The sequence below is a fragment of the Bactrocera neohumeralis genome, unplaced genomic scaffold (genome assembly GCF_024586455.1).
Source record: "Bactrocera neohumeralis isolate Rockhampton unplaced genomic scaffold, APGP_CSIRO_Bneo_wtdbg2-racon-allhic-juicebox.fasta_v2 cluster11, whole genome shotgun sequence".
Classification (NCBI taxonomy): domain Eukaryota; kingdom Metazoa; phylum Arthropoda; class Insecta; order Diptera; family Tephritidae; genus Bactrocera; species Bactrocera neohumeralis.
This window is the reverse complement of record NW_026089624.1, coordinates 7,198,475-7,220,637: the sequence shown is the minus strand read 5'-3', so window position 1 is coordinate 7,220,637 and position 22,163 is coordinate 7,198,475. Positions and strand designations below refer to the sequence as shown.

At 39.5% G+C, this 22,163-nt stretch overlaps 1 long non-coding RNA gene across 1 annotated transcript in view; it reads right to left on the bottom strand.

Annotated features, from left to right (window-relative positions):
- LOC126765770 (uncharacterized) overlaps positions 1-20,534 on the bottom strand; it is a 30,605-nt gene extending 10,071 nt beyond the window's left edge. Inside the window, exon 1 of the long non-coding RNA XR_007668551.1 lies at positions 14,364-20,534. This is a non-coding gene — a long non-coding RNA (uncharacterized LOC126765770). The remainder of the gene's footprint in view (positions 1-14,363) is intronic.
- Positions 20,535-22,163: the final 1,629 nt, after the last annotated feature.

The window sequence follows — 22,163 nt, the reverse complement described above, 5'->3', positions numbered from 1 at the left end:
AACAAATCGGCATAAGGGAACTGTGGGACGGCTTTTCAAATCCTTACATACAGCTGCAACCGAAACCAATGGTTTTCGGAAAGTGCAAAAGAACAGCTGGTACGACGAGGAGTGCCGTGTCGCAGCGGAGAGAAAACAGGCTGCCTACCTCGCAACGTTACGATCGAGCACTACACGTGCGGGATGAGATAGATACCGGGAGTTGAAGAGGGAAGCGAGACGCATTTGTAGACAGAAGAAGAAAGAGGCCGAAATGCGTGAGTACGAAGAGCTTGATAAGCTGGCCGACAGGGGTAATGCTCGAAAATTCTACGACAAAATGCGGCGGCTTACAGAAGGTTTCAAGACCGGAGCATACTCTTGTAGAACCCCCAAAGGTGATATAGTCTTTGATGCCCAGAGCATACTTAAATTATGAAGGGAACACTCCTCCAGCCTGCTGAATGGCAGTGAACACACAACACCAGGAGAAGGAGAACCCGATTCCTCAATCGATGACGATGGAGCAGACGTTCCGTTACCCGACCATGAAGAAGTTCGAATAGCAATTGCCCGCCTGAAGAACAACATAGCGGCAGGGGCCGACGGATTGCCGGCCGAGCTATTCAAACCGGCGGCGAAGAGCTGATAAGGAGCATGCATCAGCTTCTTTGTAAAATATGGTCGGACGAAAGCATGCCCAACGATTGGAATTTAAGTGTGCTATGCCCAATCCATAAAAAAGGAGACCCCACAATCTGCGCCAACTACCGTGGGATAAGCCTCTTCAACATCGCATATAAGGTTCTATCGAGCGTATTGTGTGAAAGATTAAAGCCCACCGTCAAAAAACTGATTGGACCTTATCAGTGTCTCCTTAGACCTGGAAAATCAACAACCGACCAGATATTCAACATGCGCCAAATCTTGGAAAAGACCCGTGAAAGGAGAATCGACAGACACCACCTCTTCGTCGATTTCAAAGCTGCTTTCGACAGCACGAAAAGGAGCTGCCTTTATGCCGCGATGTCTGAATTTGGTATCTCCGCAAAACTAATACGGCTGTGTAAGCTGACGTTGAGCAACACTAAAAGCTCCGTCAGAATCGGGAAGGACCTCTCCAAGCCGTTCGATACCAAGCGAGGTTTCAGACAAGGCGATTCCCTACCGTGCGACTTTTTCAACCTGCTTTTGGAGAAAATAGTTCGAGCCGCTGAACTAAATAGAGAAGGTACCATCTTCTATAAGAGTGTACAGCTGCTGGCGTATGCCGATGATATTGATATCATCGGCCTCAACACCCGCGCCGTTAGTTTTGCTTTCTCCAGGCTGGACAAGGAAGCAAAAGAAATGGGTCTGGCAGTGCACGAGGGCAAGACGAAATATCTCCTGTCATCAAACAAACAGTCGTCGCGCTTGCGACTTGGCACTCATGTCACTGTTGACAGTCATAACTTTGATTTGTAGATAGTTTCGTATATTTGGGAACCAGCGTAAACACCACCAACAATGTCAGCCTAGAAATCCAACGCAGAATAACTCTTGCCAACAGGTGTTACTTCGGACTGAGTCGGCAATTGAGAAGTAAAGTCCTCTCTCGACAAACAAAAACCAAACTCTATAAGTCAGTCATAATTCCCGTCCTGCTATATGGTGCAGAGTCTTTGACGATGTCAACAACGGATGAGTCGACGTTGCGAGTTTTCGAGAGAAAAGTTCTGCGAAAGATTTATGATCCTTTGCGCGTTAGCCACGGCGAATATCGCATTCGACGGAACGATGAGCTGTACGAGATATACGAGTTCAGCGAATTAAAAGACAGCGGCTACGCTGGCTAGGTCATGTTGTCCGGATGGACGAAAACACTCCAGCTCTGAAAGTATTCGACGCAGTATTCGCCGGGGGAAGCAGAGGAAGAGGAAGACCTCCACTCCGTTGGAAGGACCAAGTGGAGAAGGACCTGGCTTCGCTTCGAATATCCGATTGGCGCCACGTAGCGAAAAGAAGAAACGACTGGCGCGCTGTTGTTAACTCGGCTATAATCGCGTAAGCGGTTTCTACGCCAATTAAGAAGAAGAAGAAGTTGGGGCGGTTGATATTCCTCTGCATTACGCCTCTATTACTTTATGTAATTTGTGGGAGCAATGCAAAGGAATATTTATTTGGATTAAACAACGACTATTTTCTTAAACAGGCAACTTATGACTGCAAACATAGATTCTAAGACTACATATTTAATGAAATTTTCAACGGCAAATTCCGTTACATTGTGTTATTTTTGTTTTATTGCATACCCATGTGTTCAGCACTATATACCATGTAAACACAATCGATATGTCAGAAGTTGAAATGACATTAGAAATATAAAAAAATAAGAAGCACTTAACTTTTTACGGTTCCGTGTGGCGACTGAAAGCTGCTTTACTTTTCCGTATACCTGACTTTTGTGCGTCTTAATTTTTCTGAGCCTCTACTCTCTAATGCTCATCACGAGTCTCTGATATCAAAATATTGTGTCCGTTTCGCTCCCTCTGCTCACATTAATTGAGTTTTATATATTTTGTCCATTTTAAAGCAACGGCCAATAAGTATATTCAACTGAACTTCATATAAAAAGTTTATTCGCTCCTTTCTATTTTTACTGGGTCATACCTGTAGCAGTCTCTTGCCTATCCAATTGGCAAATTTTGTACTAAGTCCATACCTAACAATCAGCAAAATGTGTAATTTTTTGTAAATTCTGTTTGTCGTTTTATCGAAAACAATGTTTTCCATCTATTTTGTAAACCTAAGGACAACAATGTCTTCATATGGCAATGTTTCACTGCATTCTTTCCTTCGTGTTTAGCAGAGCTTAAGGATTTTTCATAGAAAAAATTTAAATTTTGCTGTGTCATATGTAAAGTGAGGACAGATAAATTTAACACAAACGCTTATTTCCGTTTGTCTTTTTATTAAAAATATTGAATAATTATATTCGATGAATATAATCAAGAAAATATTTTGTACTGTTATTGTCAATAATTTATAATTTAAAAATATTATTAATGAAACACGAAAACATGGAGTTTTAGAAAGAGTGCAAGTCGTTATAAACTTTTATATAAAGTTTTAAACTTCTATTTTTCGGCTTTTCATTACATAGTTTGCGTTCAACAAAAATTATACCATATGAGCATATAAATAATATTATGCTCACCAATAAAACAAGAGTTCGACCGTATTTATATAAGTTTGAAGTTTTAAAAAAAAACTCTCAGCTTTCTGATAAAAATATTTTAAAAATCCAAAAAAACAGATTTTTGTGCTTTTCCACCAACTTTTTTTCAAAGTTGGCTTTTCCATTCGATTTCTCGTTCAATTTTACTTAAGAATCAATGTTCAAAAATATAGGACTCTGACGCCATGAACAGAACGCAGCTAACATGTCAGGCAATTATAACGGCAAGCTAAAATAAAGGAAATTTTACCCCTTGCCGACTATGTTCCCTGTTCAGCACACTCGCTGAATTTAGTAGGTGAATGTGCAGCTGAAAGCAGCCAAGAGGCTTGTTCGTTCTTTTCTCTACTCCAAGAGTTATACAATTTCTTTGCAGCGACAACTCAGCGTTGGGCGTAGACCGTCAAAAGTCTATCAACGACTCGTTGGTCAGCTCGTGCAGACGGATGCAAAAGTTTACGCGAATCCTGGAATGAAATCCATAAAGCGCTAGTCATCATCGAAAATGACACACAACAGAAGAGAACCGTTATATGCGAAGTAAGAGGTATTCGTTTGAAACTGGAACGTTTTGAAACGGCCCTCATGGCTGTTTTTTGGGGAGATTTACTAGATCGCATTAAAGCCACAAGTAAAAAACTTCAGAGTGTGGAAATTGACACTACCATTGTCATAGAACTGTACGAGGCTTTAATATATTTTGTTGGCGAAACAAGAGAGAATTTCGATGATTTCGAAAAAAAAGCGAAAAAACTGTTCTTCGTACCGGAATACGAAGAAGATTTTCGACGCAATCGAAAGCGTAAGCTGCTTCCTGGCGAGTCAAATACAGGTGAAGAGATGCAACAAAAAAATGGCGGTGAAAATTTTAGAATAAATACTTTTTAGTAGTAATTGATACATTGTCAAGAGAACTGAAAAGACGTCGCGATGCTTATAATTTACTCTGCAATAAATTTTACTTTATTACCAACCTGTCGAATCTAAACATCTCAGAAGTCGAAGATAAGGCCAAGGCATTGCAAATGATTTATTTTACTGACTTAGAAGACGATTTTACAGAAGAATGTCTTCATTTTCATTCTCACTGCAGCTTACAAAATGAGGAGCGAAAGAGTGCAGTCAGGTTGTTGAAATGGTTACGAACCGAAGGTCTTCAAACCATTTATCCAAACCCTTCGTATGTGTGTGCGTACACCTGCCAGTAACTGTACTGGAGAAAGATCGTTTTCTTGTTTGCGGAGAGTGAAAAACTATTTACGCACAACAATGACGGAGCAGAGGTTAAACGATCGCAAAGATTTGATTAATGGTTTTGCAGCGCTTAAGTGCAGACGAGTTTTGTAACACATTGTACGAGTTAAACATTTATTTTATTAAAACAAAACCTAAAACCATTTTTAAATGTCCAATCATCCTTGAAATCTCGGAAAATATTATAAACTAGCTTTATCCGCTAGCTTTTAGTTAAAAAATTTTCTGAATCAATTAAAATGGGATTAAGTAAAATCATGAATTATGTCTTTAGTCTATAATGATGGGTGCTGAGAAAAGAGCGGCACATGGCTTGGGGCCTAGAGCGGGTAGGATTGCAAATCCGCCACTGATAGGTAGTAACATGAAGTCATCCGAAATATTTAAGCCCTGGCATTCTGTGTTTTATAAACAACTAGCTAACCCCGCAGGCGTTGTCCTGCGTGAAATTATGTGTTTTGAAATTTAAAGAAAGTTGAATTTACATTGCGTTGAAAATCATTTATTTGCGATTTTTCTACATTTTTTTTAATGTGACGGTTTTTTGGTTTTTGCTCTGCTGCGTCAATGAACAGAGAAGGTGGTTCTACAACTCGTGAACACGCCACGTAAGTCTTGCCGTGTGAACAACATAGCATTTCCATATTTATGCCACACACTTCTACCGACTATCCTTGTGTCCTGTTGATTGTCATCGCAAATACAATTTTCACTGGAAACTGAATACGTTTGAACTGAAATGGGAAATCGTTGAAACTCAAAGGAATTCGTAGAATCAACCATACTTTGTATTCGATAGCTGCGTCACAATCAGTCGGGTTCCATCACACGGTTTAGCATACACAGCATTAACATAATAATGACATATCCAACTTTGAGACGCAAATGATGCGGCGGCATAGCAAGCCTCCCCAAAGAATTTAGAAATTCCACAGGATAATTCACGGCTTCGTCTTTACTGTCAAGACGATCGATCGATTTGTATGAGCGCAAACCTCACGGAATTTGACTTTGAATCTTCCAGTTTAAGTAATTAACGTCGATTTTTTTGGCAGCTAAAATTGCTCGTGCACTCAAGTAATCGTAGTTACAATAATTTGGCCAATGTTCGGATAAACATTCGTGATGAGTTCATCTTTCGTTGAAGTGAATTAACAAAAGACAGGTGAAATTGATATCATACCACTGAAAGTATCAACCGAAATTTGCCCATTTCCATTTCTTAACGAAAACGTTGTAAAATGTTTTCGGCAATGTTATTTTCGTTCGTATCCCATAATTGACACGGATTTTAAGGCTGATATGTCGATATTATCAAAGTAGCTGTCGCATCGTCTATCGTTTGATTCCAGTGATTATAATGTTCCAGCAGTTGTAATTGCTGGCATGCTTCTCAGAAAGTTGCACACTCCGTACCATTCACAATACGCAATGACTCAAATGAAGTTGAACCGCGTACATTGATCAATAGCAACCGAAGGTAGAAGTAATCGTCGTTTTTCGGGTGGATTGTATAAATTATTCCTAATGTATTAGTTGAGGATACACCTGCTTGGCCTTACTTTCTGCGTAACTATTTCTTCGACAAAACATTCCATGTATAATATCAAGGCATTTCCGAATAGAACAATGTTTTCGCAAACGAATCACTGAAACAAGTTGAGAAAAACCTCATTAATGTCAATTTTGTTGTTGGCGGTATTTTCGTTGGCTGTACTGTATTCTCTTGGTTGGAATACACTCTTTGGCCTTCTCCAAATGAACTGCGAGCATCTATCAGCACCATATATACATACGTTGCTTCAATATAAAGTCCATCAAATATCGTAGCTGTTGTTTGAAAAGTCATACTGTGACATCGTGACGATCTTGCTGATTGATCGGTAATCTATGGCCATTTTGCATTGCAAGTGAATGTAACAAATAAATCCACTAGTCCATAATACCGCACGTATGTCATCGCATCCTGCGGGTACTCGTGCATGTGCTTTGGGCTGCCAATGTTTTTTGATGGCAAAAAGAACGCCGACCGATATTAGCACAACCTCTTTGTGGCATCGTTACAAATTTCAATCTGTAATTGATCACTTTGTACGAAACACACATAAAGTTTTCACTGAATAATTTTCAATCAGTTTTTGAATAGCCGAAATAAAGAAAACAAACGATCGAAATTAAGCGATTCAAATAATTTACAAATAAATCAATTGGAAAACAAAAAAAATGTTGTATGGAAAATTGGAAATTTACGTAAGTCGGTTAAAAATGAACTTTCTCTAAATTTTTTTTTACAAATCATTCTCACTGGATTCCCTTCAAAGTGGTTTAGGCCATTTTCATCTCATGCAACGGTTTAGTCAGTTATAGCAAACAGACAAAAACCCAACTTATTTTTTATATATAAGACTAGATATTCCAGTAATTTTTTATCCTACTACTAGCCCCTAATCATGTAGCTCAATTATTAAGCCAGTTATAATCCAAATAATTAATTTTTACTTTCAGGAATATACTCTCACTTAATCAAATTTTTTTCCGTGTTACACTGCGAATTTGGTTGTAGTTCTAATCCACCATTCCCAATATATAAAAATTGTATTATAACTGAAACAGGATCAGTTTGCCAATGTTTGCAGATATTTATGGTTGCTTTGGGATAAACAAAGAATAGTAATCCCATTTAGTGCAGCACCGAAAACTTCATCTTTGCCGTTTAAATCTTGCATTGTTCTGCCCTCATCGCAGATTATAATTGAACTTTTAATCAGTCCTGCAGCTATTCGGCTATTTTTTATGTTATATGTCTCGTTTGGTTTGTTATAAATGCTTGTGCACTGTCGTTCGTTCATAATCTATCAAATTATCAATTTCATTGCGATGCATCTGCCAACGTGATTTTCTGTTGTGATATTAAAAATTTCTTACCGGTTCCACATGGCAACAATCAGTATCATCCATGTATAAGCTAATTGCCGCACTTTTACAGTAGCCATGTGTTGTTATTATTATTGCTATTTTTTTTTTTGTTTTTTGAAGTAAAAAATATTAAAATGATTTTTACTAACATGAATTTTAAACAAATGCTTACGATTTAAAATATGCTTTTTATATTTATGAATTGTATTGAAATTTAACAAAAGAGATAAAGTATCCTATGTCCTTCCCCTGGTTCTAAGCTACCTCCACACCAATTTTTAGACCAATTGATTCAGCCGTTCTTGAGTTATAAATAGTGTAACTAACAGAACCGTTAAAAGATACGTATCATTTATTTACAAAGGAACTAATAGTTAATCAGGGGTGCTGTGGAATCGAAGACAGAATCGCTTAGCTTAGAATTGCTTCGCAATTCTGATTTTCATTGGTGTCACGGAATTTGTTTGGATTTTCGTCTTTTCGAACATACTTCTTGGCGTAGACACTGCTTACGCGATTATAGCCGAGTTAACAACAGCGCGCCAGTCGTTCCTTCTTTTCGCTATGGATTTTTTCTTAGTTAAATTTAATAAACAAAGAAGTAATATTATATAATAATATTACGTAATAGAATAAAAAAACTCTTCGGTTACCCCGGGTATTGGCTCGACTAGAGTTATTTTTTTAGAGCAACATATTTTATTTTAATATAAAATTGTAATATTCTTCTTCTTCTTTACTGGCGTAGACACCGCTTACGCGATTACAGCCGAGTTAACAACAGCGCGTCAGTCGTTGGAGTTGGCGTGGAGGTCTTCCTCTGCTTCCCCCGGGGGATACGGCGTCGAATACTTTCAGAGTTGGAGTGTTTTCGTCCATTCGGACAACATGACCTAGCCAGCGTAGCCGCTGTCTTTTAATTCGCTGAACTATGTCAATGTCTTCATATATCTCATACAGCTCATCGTTCCATGGAATGCGATATTCGCCGTCGCCAACGCGCAAAGGATCATAAATCGTTCGCAGAACTTTTTTCTCGAAAACTCTCAACGTCAGCTCATCAGTTGTTCTCATCGTCCAAGTCTCTGCACCATATCGCAGTACGGGAATTATGAGTGACATACAGAGTTTGGTTTTCGTTCGTCGAGAGAGGACTTTACTTCTCAATTGCTGACTCAGTCCGAAGTAGCACCTGTTGTTGCATTGGATTTCCAGGCTGACATTGGTGGTGGTGTTTACGCAGGTTCCGAGATGACCGAAACTATCTACAACTTCAAAGTTATGACTGTCAACAGTGACGTGAGTGACAAGTCGGAAGTTCGACGATTTATTACTTGATGACAGAAGATATTTCGTCTTACCCTCGTTTAATGGCAGACCCATTTGCTCTGCTTCCTTGTCCAGTCTGGAGAAAGCAGAACTAACGGCGCGGGTGTTGAGGCCGATGATATCAATATCATCGGCATTCGCCAGCAGCTGTACACTCTTATAGAAGATGGTACCTTCTCTATTTAGTTCTGCGGCTCGAACTATTTTCTCCAAAAGCAGGTTGAAAAAGTCGCACGATAGAGAGTCGCCTTGTCTGAAACCTCGTTTGGTATCGAACGGCTCGGAGAGGTCCTTCACGATCTTGACAGAGCTTTTAGCGTTGCTCAACGTCAGTTTACACAGCCGTATTAGTTTTGCGGGCATACCAAATTCAGACATCGTGGCAGCTCCTTTTCGTGCAGTCGAAGGCAGCTTTGAAATCGACGAAGAGATTGGGTGTGTCGATTCTCCTTTCAAGCGTATTATCCAAAATTTAGCGCATGGTGAATATCTGGTCGGTTGTTGATTTGCCAGGTCTATAGCCACACTGATAAGGTCCAATCAGTTTTTTGACGGTGGGCCTCAATCTTTCACACAATACGCTCGATAGAACCTTATATGCGATGTTGAAGAGGCTAATTCCACGGTAGTTGGCGCAGATTGTGCGGTCTACCTTTTTTATGGATTGGGCATAGCACACTTAAATACCAATCGTTGGGCATGCTTTCGTCCGACCATATTTTACAAAGAAGCTGATGCATGCTCCTTATCAGTTCTTCGCCGCCGTGTTTGAATAGCTCGGCCGGCAATCCGTCGGCCCCTGCCGCTTTGTTGTTCTTCAGGCGGGCAATTGCTATTCGATCGTCTTCATGGTCGGGCAATGGAATGTCTGCTCCATTGTCATCGATTGGGGAATCGGATTCGCCTTCTCCTGGCGTTGTACATTCACTGCCATTCAGCAGGCTGGAGAAGTGTTCCCTCCATAATTTAAGTAAGCTCTGGGCATAGGGGACTATATCGCCTTGGGGGGTTCTACAAGATTATGCTCCTTCAGTTATTCGCCGCATCTTTTCGTAGAATTTTCAAGCATTACCCCTGTCGGCCAGCGTGTCAAGCTTTTCATACTCACGCATTTTGGCCTCTTTCTTTTTCTGTCTGCAAATGCGTCTCGCTTCCCTCTTCAACTCTCGGTATCTATCCCATCCCGCACGTCGCATCGACCACAACGATCGTAACGTTGCGAAGTAGGCAGCCTGTTTTCTCTCCGCTGTGACAAAGCACTCCTCGTCGTACCAGCTGTTCTTTTGTATTTTCCGAAACCCAATGGATTCGGTTGCAGCTGTAGGTAAGGAGCTTGAAATGCCATCCCACAGTTCCCTTATACCGAGTTGTTGACGAGTGCTCTCAGGAAGCAGGAGTGCAAGTCGAGTAGAAAATCGTTCGGCTATCTGTTGTGATTGCAGCTTTTCGACGTCGAACCTTCCGTTCGTGCACGCCAACATGCAGTTTTTGCTGCACAGGGGCGGGTGCGAATCTTGGCTGCAACAAGACAGTGGTCCGAGTCGATGTTAGGTCCTCGCAGCGCACGGACATCTAAAACACTGGAGACGTGTCTTCCGTCTATCACAACATGATCGATCTGTTTGGTGGTTCTGCGATTCGGAGACAGCCAGGTGGCTTGATGAATCTTCTTATGCTGAAACCTAGTACTACAGATAACCATATTTCGGGCCCCGGCGAAGTCGATCAGCCCCAACTCGTTTCGGGATGTTTCCTCGTGGAAGCTGAATTTACCGACCGTAGTGCCCACCCTGGCGTTAAAGTCGCCAAGCACGATTTTGACATCGTGGCGGGGCAGCGGTCATAGGTGTGCTTCAAGCGTTCATAGAAGGCATCTTTGTTCATATCGTCCTTCTCTTCCGTCGGGGCGTGGGCGCAAATCAGCGATATGTTTAAGAACCTCGCTTTGATGCGGATTGTGGCTAGACGTTCATTCACCGGAGTGAATGATAGTACTCGGCAACGGAGTCTCTCTCCCACCACGAATTCCACACCAAACTGGCGCTCCTTTATATGACCACTGTAGTAAATGCCACAAGGACCTACTCGTCTCAGTCCTTGTCCCGCCCATTTTTTGGACGGCGTTGATGTCAGTCTTCACTCTAACGAGGACATCAACCAGCTGGGCAGCGGCACCTTCCCAATTAAGTGACCGGACATTCCAGGTGCATGCCCTCAATTCGTTGTCCTTGTTTCGTTTGCCATGGTCGTCATCAAAAGGGGAGTCTTTCATCCGATGCTTGTTGTTTCTTTTCATTGGGGGTAGTTTTTTACGTGGCGGGTCCCAAAACCAGCGCACAACCCTTTGTAGGGGATGTTTCGCCTTCTCACTTTAGCATACTTGGTCAAAGACCGGAAGTCGTGAGCTGCTTGAGCCATATGTAAAAGAATCATTTCTGGCCACTTCCAAGTGAATGGTGATCAGAGAACTTTCCTCACTTGAGTGAACTTCTACACATGACCCCATCCTCCCGAACATACGGAAAACCAATATTCGAATCAGCTGTTTACTAATGTGAATTATTACAATTTAATACATTCGAAAGCAATCCTATTAAAGTTTTTAATGAGTTACGATTTAAAGGAAGATTTTAAGAGACATTTATCGATAGAATAAAGACGCATTTGGGTGTTAAATTACGTTTTGTAAATTTTCTTTAAGGGGGAGCCTGCTTTAGAAGCTCAAAAAAATCGAAAATTTTTTTTTGCATAAAACTATCTTCTATTTAAACTAAAAAAAATAAGAAAAATTAAATTTGAACATTTGTTTAAATAACATAAAGTATAATTTTTTTGGTCAAAAAACACTTTTTTTTTAATTAAAAAAAAATTGGAATTTTCCATTTTTTTTTTTTTTTAATTTTCTTAGTTCAACTAGAGCATAAGTTATTAACAAATATGAATCTCTTTGAGTGTTTTGTTTCCGATAGAAATTTCGACCTGCATTCTACCCGCCGTCCGATAAATGTACATGCGAAATGCATCGGAGATTTGCTTCCCAAAGTCAGAAAATTTTCGGATAATGTTTAAATATATAACTATAAACCCTAGAAATTTCACTTTAATCAATTATTTCTTTCCCTCCCAAATAAACCTCAAAAAAATCGATTTTTTGAAGCCTATAAGGCACGCTCCCCCTTTAAATATCCGTATTTTTTTCCCAAAACTCAATAATTAATACATTTCGTATTTTATTTTTATGTTTTCCCTTTTAACTTACATTTCAAATCTGTCAGCGATTATCTTCTTGTTTTTTTGCTGATAGCAAAAGCGATAAAATTGGTTTCCGTGGCACACAAAACCGATACATACTCTGTTTCGAACATCAAACCAATAATATCTGAATTCATGACACCTACTACTTTTTTTATCGGTTTCAATTCTGATTACGACAATTATCAGATTCCACAACACCCCTGAATGAGATATAGCATTTTGGCTAAAACAACTTGTGTGAGTTTACAAACAATGGATCACAAAGCATCTCGTGTGCTAATAAGGCATTGCTTTTTGGGGGAAAAATACAGTTGAATTTAAGCTCTGCTAAGTTGGAAAGAGGCGAAGCAGTGAGGGCAATAAAGGAAGTAGACGCCTTAAAGAGGCGAAAGCTCTGTGCAAAGTGGGTGTCGCGCAAGTTCTTAATCCAATAAAAACAACAAATTGCTGATTCTGAGGAGTGTTTGAGTGCTCGTTAAGCGTGGAAATACGAAAAAGTCGGCTGGCTAGGTTATGGCATCAGTCTTTTGGCATGCACGTGGTACATTTTTATTTACTGATTACTGAGCCAGTTATGATCCATTACACTGTGTATTTGGTTGCAATTGTATTCCATCATTCCCAATATTTAGCAATTGTATTATTTTTGAAGAAGGATAATCTTGAAATTGAACGCTTATACTTCAACGTTTAAATATTGCACTGAAACTTACCACTTTTTGTATCAAAGCTATTTCTTAAAACACCAATAAAACTAATGGTAAATACATTTTTGCTCTATCCCATTCGTAGGGGCTACGAAAAGCGAGAGAAGTGAAACAATAGAAACACGCGGAATGTGCAGTGAAAATAGCTTAAAAATTATCTCTTATAATAAATTAAATTGCAATATAAAATCGTGTTTAATCCCCATACAAATTAATCCCATAACAAAGGTATATGTTATATAAAAAAGTGTTTTTATGTAATAGTATGTTGTTTTACTATTCTAAAACCATTGTTTAATAAGTGCCCTTTTGAGTGGTATGTTTTTCTTCATAAATCGATTTAAGGTATACAAAAAGTTGTGATCCCTGTCTCGCCTTCAAATGAATCAAGTTTGTTTATATCAGTTAATGTTTTCTAAGTCTATGCTTTTGACTTCAGCTGCAACTTTTTGCAACTTTCTTTCTTATTCATGTTATTATACCAGGCATGCGATATAATTTTTGGTATTTATGTGCATGTATTTTCGTGCATATTTTATTGTTTCTTATGTTTTTTTTTCATCATACGTATATGTTTATTTGAGCTTTGGTTTTCATTTTATCATTTTCTCTCTTTTATCAAATGTTTGTTTTATACGTACTTTTATTTAGACACATCATATGGGTGTAAACTTTCACGCCTATATACATATAATATTTTATTTTTGAATTTTGGTGTTTAGAAAATTTGTGAAGTAATATCACTTATCACCAAAGCAAATTTAATAAAGCTTCAGTATCTACTTATTAGAAGCTTCGTTAGCAAAAAACTTGATATTAACTTTTAACCCTGCTGTGATGACATTTTGAAGGAAAAACAGTTATTCTGAGCAAATAAAGGTCTCAGAATCTGATCTTGAAGTTGAGATACAAAAATTATTGAGCCACATTGCGTCACAAATGTAATTAATGAACGGAATGAGTCCTCTAATTACCTATTATCAATAGGACCGACCTTCGTCTACCCGCTATTGCCGTCCTGTTCGAATTCTATTTCAAAAAGAATTAGTTTAATAAACCCTCAATGCACTAGATTTGCGCTAGATCCTGCAAAGGAATTAACTTCAAAATATTGCTGGTATTATCTTCCTTCGTCAGTCCGTAAAGTTTAATTCACGCTCCCTATGTTATTCAATATGCACCAGTTTCAATTGGAGAATTCTCATAAGAGCTGAGAGCTGAGTCGAGCAATAAGGACGTTAAGATGTATCGACTCCATCATATGCGAAAGAACTAATGGGTCAAATACAAATCAGGACTTGCTAAACCGAATGCTTTTGAGCTTAGATCCTTTCATCACCAGTCAAAGAAACTATCATGCAAAAGTAAATAAATTTTATTAAAATCAGTTTTTGATTTAGTTGCAAGAAGCGTTTTTCTTGCTTTATTTTATTATTTTAAAAATGCGGGGGTGTAAGACAATTTACAAGTGCAGTGTGCTCTTGTTCACGGTTTATTAGCGAGTGATTTATTTGCAAAGTTGTTCATATGTATATACATAATTACTCTTTAAAAGATTTGAGTATTGACAGAAGTAAAGAAAATTATGAGTACAATATGTGTATGTATACATGTGTGTACAAATGTAAGCAGCGTAACTAAAGATAAATTGAGTTATTAACAAGCAATGAGATAAAGAGAGATTTATAATAACAATTCATTACTTTTATCCGGAGCACGGGCCATGTCATTAGGGTGACCCAACATCCCGGCCCCCGTTGAAAGAACTTTCTTTCAAGAAATCGGAAGGATGGCTAATTTATGTATTGGCCTACAAAGAGTTCCATTGGCAGTTCGGAGATTCACCACTCTAACATGGCCATCTCGTCCAAGCACGGTTGATTCGACTCGACCTAATCTCCAACGTTGCGGTGGCAGATTGTCATCATGTATGACCACTAAAGCACCCTTAGTGAGATCAAGTGAAGGTGTTGTCCACTTTACAGGGGCTCGTAGTTCGTTTATATAATCCACAGACCAGCGGCGCCAAAAACTTTTTTTGATGGCAGTAATTGTGTTGTAGCGATCAAGGTGTAAAACGGTCTTCAGCTCCAGTGAGCGCTCAGGCAATCCACGCAAAGAATCACCGACCAAAAAATGACCAGCTGTCAGTGCACCAAAGTCGTTGGGATCTGATGACATTGAACATAGCGGACGTGAATTGAGAATGTCTTCTACTTCTACAGCATCGGTGCTTAACTCTTCGAATGTCAATTTAGTGTTTGCCAATGTGCGATTTAACAACCCTTTCGCGCTCTTCACCGCAGCTTCCCAGAGGCCGCCGAAGTGAGGTGCCCTGGGTGAAATAAAAAGGAAATTAATAAAATCAGAGGAACAATATTTATAGATTTCAGTTTCAGTCTTGGATAAGAACTGTTTGAGGTCCTTTAACTGGTTAGATGCGCGCACAAAATTGGTAGCGTTGTCGCAAAAGATATCACATGGCATTTTACGGCGACCACTCGATGACCACCTCGATGTGCACAGCTTTAGTTACGAGGCACACGAATACAGCTAAATATGACTTGGTGGGTAGTTTTCCTCGAATTCGAAGATATGTGTTAATTGGTCCACAAAAATCGATTCCGCAACGTTCAAATGGGCGTGCAGGTGTAATACGTGTAACTGGTAGTGGGCCCATTACCTGTTGTAACAGCACTGGCTTGTAACGAACACAATGCACACAGGAACGAACGATGCGACGAGCAACATCTCTAGCGTTGACAATCCAAAATTCTAATCTGATGAAGGCGACCAATGCCTTTGGGCCTGCATGAAAATTTCGCAAATGTAGGTGTCGAACGTACTTTAGTACAAATTGGGAATCGCTGGGTAGTAGAATCGGATGTTTCTGCGAGTTGGGTAAATCTGCATAATCTAGACGTCCGCCAACTTTTATGAGTTCAACGTTGTCCAAGAATGGTGTGAGAAACTTCAAGTTACTCCTTAGGGCTTGGTTTTTTCGAAGCAATTGAATATCGTTTGAAAAATGTTGTTGCTGAATGTTAAAAATAATGCAATATGATGCACTTCGTAATTCGTCAGGAAATGGTGTTTGTCGTAGGCTTTCGTCTGCATTTATCACTGAACCGAAAGAGACAGGCGATGAGACGCAGACAATGGAGATACGAGCTTATGCCATCAATGACATCGATCAAGTAATTTACCTCCTTAACTATAGCAAATGTCTTCTTGCGTTTTTCTCTGTTCACAATATCCATGTCAAGCTCAATATTGCCTGTGTGTCTTGGCCATTTCATTGCGTTTTCTTGCAAAAAGTGAGGACCAGAAAACCATATCGAAGATTTGAGTTCAGCAGCAGGGCAGCCTCGAGATACTAGGTCGGCTGGATTCTCTTTGGAAGACACATACCTCCATTGTCCACCTGTGGTCAATTCCTATATGTCAGATACCCTGTTGCCCACGAACGTTGACAGCGTAACAGACTGTTGTTTTACCCAATGTAGAACTAGTTGCGAGTCAGTCCAAAAGAAAGTAGTTATGCTAACAGAGGTGAATATGTTCTTTATCTTAGCGTACAGGCAAGCGAGAAGGTGGGCACTGCAAAGTTCGAGTTTTGGAAGAGACTGCTTTTTTACTGGTGCGACCCTAGATTTCGACGTTAATAAATGCACAGCAACTTTTCCGTCGGAGTCTTCTATGCGTATGTAAATCGCCGAACCGTATGCCCGAATTGATGCGTCGCAAAAACCATGCAACTGTATGTCGCGAGCATTTGGTAGCAGACAAAACGAGGCAGGCTGAGTGATGAAAGCGTGTTTAGAGATGCTAAGAAACAATTCCAGGCTTGGTGTATATGTTGGGGAACCGACTCGTCCCAATCTAATTTTAGCAGCCACAATTCCTGCATAATTATTTTTGAGGTTATCACGAGTGGTGAGAGCACTCCAAGTGGATCGAACAGCGATGAAGCGATAGACAGTATTTGTGACAGACTTGTGAACTTGCTTTGGTGTGAATGAAAATAACAACTTGTCGTTGCGTTGATTCCAAGTCATCCCAAGTGCAATTGATGTAAAATCGTCAGTAATGCCTAGTTCTTTCATAGTTTGGCCTTCCATGAAATCTGGGTGATTGGAATGCCACTTGGATAGAGGAAACTGTCCGCGTCGAAGTATCTCAATAACTTCTTTCTTTAATGTGTGTAAGGCATCTGTGTCATCCGCACCACATAGAAAATCATCGACATAGAACAAAGTCTTTGCAGCCGCGGCGCCAATTGGAAATTCTGCCATATGCTTATCTGCTAAGTAGTGAAGGCTTCGCACTGCTAGATATGGGGCTGAGGCGGTACCATATGTCACAGTGTTGAGCTGGTATGTGAGAAGATCTGCGTCTGCAGAAGCTCGCCAAAGAATGTAATGAAATTTCCGATCATTTTTATTCAAGGATACTGCTTGTACATTTTAGTGACATCTTTGGTGATAGCGTAACGATATAAATGGAAGCGCAGAAGCAACATGTACAGCTCTGTTTGGATAGTTGGTCCAACTAAAAGTAAGTCATTTAGCGATGTTTGTGTCGTAGTTTGGCAAGAGGCGTCGAAAACTTTGTTGATGTGCTTGTAGGTTTCAGTACGCAGTGATGTGGTATGTAATAGTGTGGTTCATCTAATTTCGGCGCTTTTACTACAGACATGTGACCAAGACGTTCGTATTCTTCGATGAACGAGACGTACTGGGAATAAGTGTCTGGCGAATGCGACAGACGGCGTTCTATTGCTAAGAATCGGCGACGAGCGATGTCGAATGAGGCTCCAAGTGCAGCGGGATTGTCCTTAAATGACAGCCTCACAATTATGCGTCCAGTAGTATCTTGATGTGTTGTGGCTATAAAATGACGTTCACAAATCCGATGATCAGGTGAAGTAGGGTTGGGTTTCCAGTCGACAGTTTCGAGCTCCCAAAGGCGTTGCATGTTTGCGTCAACAGAGTCTTCGCGAAATAGCAGACATGACTTTGAAGGCGTATAGTGCTTGGACTGGTATCTTCCAGAAACCACCCAGCCAAATAATGTTCTTTGCAATGTAGGTAAATTTTGGCCAATCTATATTTGACCAACAGCGAGAGCTTCAAAAAATGCCTCTGTTCCAAGCAACAGATCGATGCGTCGAGGTTTGAAGAACGTTTCGTCAGCCAAAGTTGTGTTGGCTGGCAAATTCCAGTTTAATGTGTCAACTTCAGCGTCAGGTTGGTATGCAATATGGGGTGTGATACCAAACTGGAGCGAAAGTTGAAATGCTGATGTACGTGCCTTAATTGTTGTGGTGGTTCGAGCTTTAAGGTTGATAACTGAGTCACATATGCTGCGAATGCCAATGTAATACTTTTCTCCACGAAGGTGAAGCCTTTGTGCGAACTCATCGGTCATGAAATTCACTTGAGAACATGAGTCGAGAAGGGCTCTTCCAAGCTTGTACGCACCCGTTGAATCTTTAACTAAAACTAAAGTTGTTGCTAAAATGACCTGCCCGTGATCCGATGTCTCCATATGCGAATGCGTGGCAGCTAGTTGGTTGTATGTATGAGGTTTGGTTGAACATGATGATGATGGTTGAAACGATTGCGAAACAGGAAGAGATGTTGGACGTGCAAGTGTAGGCAGAGTCGCGTTGTCATGATGCAAGAGCGTATGATGCGTTCTGTTACAGGAGCGGCAGCGATGCTTCGACGCACACTGAGCTACTCTGTGACCATTGCTCAGACAATTGATACAGAGGTCGTATTTCTTGGCGGCATCGTAGCGTTGATTCGTGTTCATGTCCTTAAATTGAAAGCATCCAATGATTTTGTGTTTATCGCTAGAGCAAAGAACTTAAGAAGGCTAGTGATGGCGAATGATGAATTTTGTCCACGGGTTGTAATCCGAATTCGTTTGGTGGACTCGAACTTATGATGTGACGAGGAGTCGGATGAATGCAAAAACTGACAATGGCGTTCTAAAACTTGGGTGCATTGTATCCAAGTTGGAAGCGATTTGTAGGCTAGCGATTCATTTCATTTGTTGCGAGTTTGCTGATCACATTTTCTAATGACAATATAAATCAGCATTGCTTGTGCGATATTGGAGCTCGTGCCCAACGATTCTAACGAGCTGAATATAGCTGATGCCTTGTCAATCAAACTACGTAATTGTTGATAGTTTGATTTACCGGCTGTTTGCAGCGTAAATAAGGAGGCAACTCCTTAAAAAAAATCAAAGTGGCATTATCGAAGCGTTCCCTGAGTCTATCTAAAGCTTTCGGGTAGTTTTCGCTGGTTACCTGGAAGGCTCTTACGGTTTCCAGGGCTGAACCTTTAAGACACGACAACAAATAATTGAATCGTTCTATATTTGATAGTCTAGGTTCCCGAGCGACAAGTTGAGTAAAAGACGCAATAAAGTTTTTGTATTCTGCATAATTCCCGCTGAAAGTAGGCAGCGACAACCTTGGCAAGAATGATGGCGTGGAAACAGGTGTTGGAGCTGTTGTCTCGGGGTAATTAATTGTAACGTTTCCTTCGTCCCCAAGTTGTGCTTGAATGCAAAGTTTGGCTGTGACATAGCTATCCTCTAAATCTGCGCGACCTGTGTCTGATGGATCCAAATCTTCAATGTCAGCTTGAACTGAGAGTGCTTGCTTAAAGTATGACTCTAGTATTCCCAGTCGGCATTGCAACTCCGCATGTGAAGGCTTTTCATCAAAGTCTTTTGATCCCTCAACTATAGATTTAATACGTGATATATTGCGTTTTATATTAGCACGTTTGCGTTTGGAGTGTTCAAGAGACATTATTCTTTTTACGTTACTTTTGTACACCCTTAATGTAAAGCGAAGAGAATAATTACCAGCGGTCAGTAATAGCGACGGCAAAAAAAGAAGTTGTATACTGCTCACTAACAATGCGTTGTCTCACTATACAATGTCTCACTAACATTTAGTGCAGGCAGCAAAAAATGTAGAAAATGCAAATAACTAATAAAGCGCGATAATAACTGCTGCTAGCAGCAGAGCTCTCAGAATAGTTGCGTTGACAGAACAGCAGCAACGGTGCAGCGACCAAGCGGGCGACGCTTTCAAGTGCCGGCAGAGCTATGAACGTTCAGCTGAGCAGAGCTGTAAAGGCGCTGACCTATGCTGAGTATGCGATGATCTGCTAACAAAGGCAGCGAGTGCAACTCCGTTAACCAAAATGTTCCAAACGGCGATTTAGCGAATTATGTATGGATGTAATTGGATAAACGTATGTATGATGATAAAGTAATTTGTTTTTATACGTACGCTTTCCAATGAGCGGTAATTTCAGCAACAGAAGAAATGCTTAAAATCTCACCAGACAAATCATCCGATCGCAAACCAGTTATGTGAAAATAAACGAATATCAGTCCTGGGACCCACCAACAACAGCGAATGTAATTTATATTTATGTTGCTTCACTAAACTGTTTGTTGGACGTGCATATGTACATATGTAAATTTTTTACAGCAATTGATGCAACTATTGTATAATAATCACAATTTGAATTTTACAAAGTTTTTCACACTTTTGCACAAAAAAAGTGAACTTATTTTACACTGCCCCACGTTGGACGCCAAAATGCGTTGTTCTTGCTTTATTTTATTATTTTAAAAATGCGGGGATGTAAAACAATTTACAAGTGCAGTGTGCTCTTGTTCACGGTTTATTAGCGAGTGATTTATTTGCAAAGTTGTTCATATGTATATACATAATTACTCTTTAGAAGATTTGAGTATTGACAGAAGTAAAGAAAATTATGAGTACAATATGTGTATGTATACATGTGTGTACAAATGTAAGCAGCGTAACTAAACAAAAATTGAGTTATTAACAAGCAATGAGATAAAGAGAGATTTATAATAACAATTCATTACTTTTATCCGGAGCACGGGCAATGTTATTAGGGTGACCCAACAACTTTTTTAATTTAATATAATTAATTAAAATTTGTTACCACCGGGAGGTGTCAAAGTGGGAAATGGGAGATGGAGATTTTAAAAAGCTTTGGCAAAAAGTTTCATTTTGTGTTTCATGTGTGTGGAGAATTAACTTTTACATCTCAGCGTCGAAATTTTACATCACTAATTGAACAGTGCTATTTAGACTATTTTAGTTTTCCTGTGAGGAATCAAGACAAATCCTGGGTTCCACATAAATGTTGTGTAAAGTGTGTGAGGCTCCTTTTAGGTTGGGCTAAACAAGAACCTAGACATTTGTCATTTGCTATACCAATGATTTGGACGGAACCAAAGGATCATGTAAGTGATTGTTATTTTTGTTTGACTCAAACAAAAGGTATTACTACCAAATCCAAACACACTATCCAGTATCCAAACTTGTCTTCGGCCAAGAGACCCATCCTACATGCCTCCAAATCGATCAAAAAGTGAGAATTCTAGTCCGAAAGATGGAGATGGATTTTTAAATCTAAAAGAGAAATTCCCTAAACTCAGCGAGCCGAAAATCAAAGAGGGAATATTTGTAGGCCCACAAATACGGCAATTGATGAAGGATAAGAGCTTTAAAGACAAACTGAATGATCAGGAAAAACTCGCCTGGAAATGTTTTGTGAATGTTGTTCAAAATTTTCTAGGTAACCATAAAGCGGAAAATTACAAAGATTTAAGAAATGAACTTATGATATCATTTAAAGCTTTGGGGTGTAATATGTCCTTGAAAATACATATGCTGGACTCTCATCTGGATTTCTTTCCGGCAAATTTGGGTGCTGTGAGTGGCGAACATGGTGAGAGGTTCCATCAAGACATTTCCTTAATGGAGAAGCGTTATCAAGGGAAATAGAGCCCAGGAATGCTATCAGACTATTGTTGGAGACTTAAAAGGGACCTACCGAAAGCCAAATATTCAAGAAAATCATAAGTATCTATAAGATATTAGAAAATCATTCTGTAAGTGTGGCTGAATTTTGTACTTCTTACGAAAATATATGTTTTGATATCCCAAGAAAACATGATGTGTACATTTTTTTTCATTGATATATTATAATTTGGTGGCCCTAGTATATTAAAAATTTGATATAAATTTTCATGTGACAAAAAAAAAATTACAAATTTGTTGACCAGTGTAATCTAGCAAAGTAGCTGTAATGCCTTGAAGACGAAAATGTCGATGCCATGTTTTTGTGATGTTAAAAATATCCGACGGGTTTGTCCTAAAAAAAATTGCCATTTTCAGGAGTAACAATCAGTATAACCCATGTACTAAGAATACATGCATACGAAAATTAGTGTTCTCCCGCATAAGCTCTGTGTTGTTATTTTTTTACTTATTTGTTTCCTTTTTCGTAGTAATAAAATTTTCAAATGATTCTTACATGAATTTTGAACATGTGCTTATGATTGATTAGTTAAAAGTTTTATATTATTTTCATCATAAGTGACACTCCGCGAAGAAACGGACTTTGAGTTGCAAGTACAACAAGTCC